This window comes from Panthera tigris, chromosome X (genome assembly GCF_018350195.1).
Source record: "Panthera tigris isolate Pti1 chromosome X, P.tigris_Pti1_mat1.1, whole genome shotgun sequence".
Lineage (NCBI taxonomy): Eukaryota > Metazoa > Chordata > Mammalia > Carnivora > Felidae > Panthera > Panthera tigris.
Genome location: NC_056677.1, coordinates 119,397,344 through 119,400,804, shown reverse-complemented (window position 1 = coordinate 119,400,804; position 3,461 = coordinate 119,397,344).

Here is a 3,461-nt window from a genome sequence, read left to right as displayed (position 1 = left end):
AAGCTAGAATGCACTTACGACTATACTAGACCTATAGCCAAGGCCTAGTGAGAATACAGGAGTTGCAACCTGACCACGTGCATCTTAGAAAGTGTCTCGGAGCAGGTAAGGTTTTCACATGAACTTGGTGAACGAATAGGAACCAGATGGGAATATAACTTGTTGGCTGAGGTCTGCTTCCCTGCAGATGTGTCTTCCTTAGCACCTCTGAATTTGAGGGAGGTGTAAACGTCCATACAAGAGGGAGCACTGTTTTAAATGTTTACTCTTGAGAGAGAGAGAGAGTCAGCGGGGGAGGTGCAGAGAGAGAGGGGAGCAGGATCCGAAGCGGGCTCTGCACTGACGGCAGAGAGCCCGAGGTGGGGCTCAGAGTCACGAACCACGAACCACGAGACCGTGACCTGAGCCAACGTTGGATACTTACCCGACTGAGCCACCCAGGCGTTCTGGAGTGAGTACTGTTCTGAGGGTCAGGCAGGGTTGGTTCAGAGAGATTGGAAAGGAGATTGTCAGGTTTCCTTGTAGGTTTACCAGCTGTCTTTCCCTTGGGACTGAACAGGAGGTAAGGGTTTGGGGAGGAGAGCTGCCAGGAATAAATGTTTTACAGGTGGGTAGTATTTCATTGTCAGGTGGTCTTTGGAGCCTGAGCCTGACAGGCTGCTGGAGGGCAGGTGCCTCCTCAAGAGTTTCGACAACACAGCAATGAGTCACATGAGGATAGTGGAATAAAATCGTAAAAGGCGTGCTCCTCTGGGAACATAGATCCTGAAAGCTTCGGAATATCTGAAGCTAAGTCTGCGAGTAGATGACGTCGGTCGAATAACTACATCTCTTAGGCTCCAATCGCATGTAAACGCAGCTTTGTAACTAGATACATTTGGAACAAACTACCTGAAACTACGCTCACAACTAACCATAGCTCCTCATAAATAGGTTGGCCAAAGCCGTAATCACAGTTACAAACACCCATAACCAGGAATAACAATTGGGTCATATTCAGCACTACCAGGAGCTATTACATAGTTGTGACTAGTTACCGCATCTAGCTAGTAGCTGTGAGGAGGAACCAAAGCTAGTTATCAGCTACAAAATAAGTGTGATAAACGCTAATCACAACTAGGAAATTACCACAGCGAATGAACTAATACATAGCTAGTGATAACTAATATCTTAGTTCTTTTTTAAAGTTCGTTTATTTGTTTAGAGAGAGAGAAACCGAGCACGTGAGCAGGGGAGGGGCACAGAGAGAGAGAGAGAGAATTCTAAGTAGGTTCTGTACTGCCAGCATGGAGTCTGATGTGGGGCTCGAACTCGCAAACCATGAGGTCATGACCTGAGCTCAACTGACTGAGCCACACACGGGCCCCTGTAATCGCGGTTCTGACAGTAATTAGTTATGGCTAACATTAACTGTGAGAACTGTAAGTGTTTGAAGCACAAAAATTGGCCTGAATTTGTCACGAGGGTAAATGAGAGAATCTACATAGAGGCCTCAAGTCTGTTACCCAGTGTATACATAAGCACTTTGGAAACAGGATTTCTCGTTGGTCTCACTCTCTTATCTGTACTCATTTTTTTTCACATAACTTCTGATACAGAGCAGTGGAGGCACCTGGGTGGCTTCAGGAGGTTAAGTGTCCAACTCGTGGTTTTGGCTTCGGTCATAATCTTGCGGTTTCGGGAGTTCGAGCCCTGCGTCAGGCTCTGTGCTTGTAGCATGGAGCCTGCTTGGGATTCTCTCTTCCCCCCGCTCTCTCTCCCCCACTCCCCCTCCCCCTCCCCCTCTCCCTCTCCCCCTCTCCCCCTCTCCCCCCTCTCCTCTCCCCCTCCCCCTCTCCCTCTCCCCCCTCTCCCCCTCTCCCCCTCTCCCCCTCTCCCCCTCTCCCCCTCTCCCCCTCTCCCCCTCTCCCCCTCTCCCCCTCTCCCCCTCTCCCCCTCTCCCCCTCTCCCCCTCTCCCCCTCTCCCCCTCTCCTCTCTCCTCTCTCCTCTCTCCTCTCTCCTCTCTTCTCTCTCTTCTCTCTCTCTCTCTCTCTTCTCTCTCCCTCTCTCCCTCTCTCCCTCTCTCCCTCTCTCCCTCTCTCCCTCTCTCCCTCTCTCCCTCTCTCCCTCTCTCCCTCTCTCCCTCTCTCCCTCTCTCCCTCTCTCCCTCTCTCCCTCTCTCCTCTCTCTCCTCTCTCCTCTCCTCTCTCTTCTCTCTCCCTCTCTTCTCTCTCCCTCTCTTCTCTCTCCCTCTCTTCTCTCTCCCCCCTCTCCCTCTCTCCCCCCTCTCTCTCTCTCCCCTCTCTCTCTTTCTCTCTCTCTCCTCTCTCTCTCCTCTCTCCTCTCTCTCTCCTCTCTCCTCTCTCTCCTCTCTCCTCTCTCTCCCTCTCTCCTCTCTCTCCCTCTCTCCTCTCTCTCTCTCTCCCTCTCTCTCCCTCTCTCCTCTCTCTCTCTCCTCTCTCTCTCTCTCCCTCTCTCTCCCTCTCTCTCCCTCTCTCCTCTCTCTCTCTCCTCTCTCTCCCCCTCTCCCTCCGCCCTTCCCCACCTTGCACTCTCTCAAAATAAACTTTAAAAAAAGATACAGAGCAAGGAAATAATAACGAGATACGTAATAGTACCTCACTGCGTGTCACTGATCTCTTTGGGACTTGTTTGCTGAATGGTAAACAGCCTACCTGTTGCTGCGTGTGCTAAGTGTGCCACCTGAGTCTCAGTGGCGGATGTGAATAATGTGGGGAAAGGGTCCAAAGAGTGACTGTTTGCAGATGGTTGTCTTCACGCATTTATTGACATTCAGGGTCCTGGAGAACTGGCACGTTTCTTCCTGCTCTGAATCAAGTCAAATTTTTGCCTTGGTAAAGAAGAGTGTGTGTCCACACGTGCGTCAAGCTTTGCCGAGGGAGGACACGTGAAGCCTCATGCAGGTTGATGGCTTCAGGAGGGAGTGACAGTCCGATTCCAGTCTTGACAAGAGCCGGTCCGGGGTAAGGAATCTACTCCCATTTTCTCACGACAGCCTCAGGTTCAGATGGATCCAGGGAAAGTGAACAGAACAGGCCTGGGCCTGAGAATATAAAGTTTGGAAACTACACTTCAACAGTCAGACTCCCAAGGGAGGGTAGAGGAAATCGTGAGCTGATAGGAGGGAAAAAGGATAGCCGTGGGATCTAAATTCATTTCTTGTCTGGAATTCATCAGAGAGAAGTTAAAATTTCAGTTTCCTCCAAGGTATGCAGAGGAAATTAAAGTTCTGTCCTCCCCGTCTCGAATGTGTCTCTATTTCGCATTAGGGCATTTTGGATGTCTTGACACCGTTTTCTGTGTACGTGGCTTGATGGGATTTGAGGGGAAGAGATGTGGGTGTGTCTGCTGGTTTTGTTTTCTTACGAAGCAAACCGTTTTAAAACTTGCATTCCTAACAACGTGAAAACCTTACAGGTAAGAGAAGATTAAGATAATTTTCAGCAAAAAAGACAACATA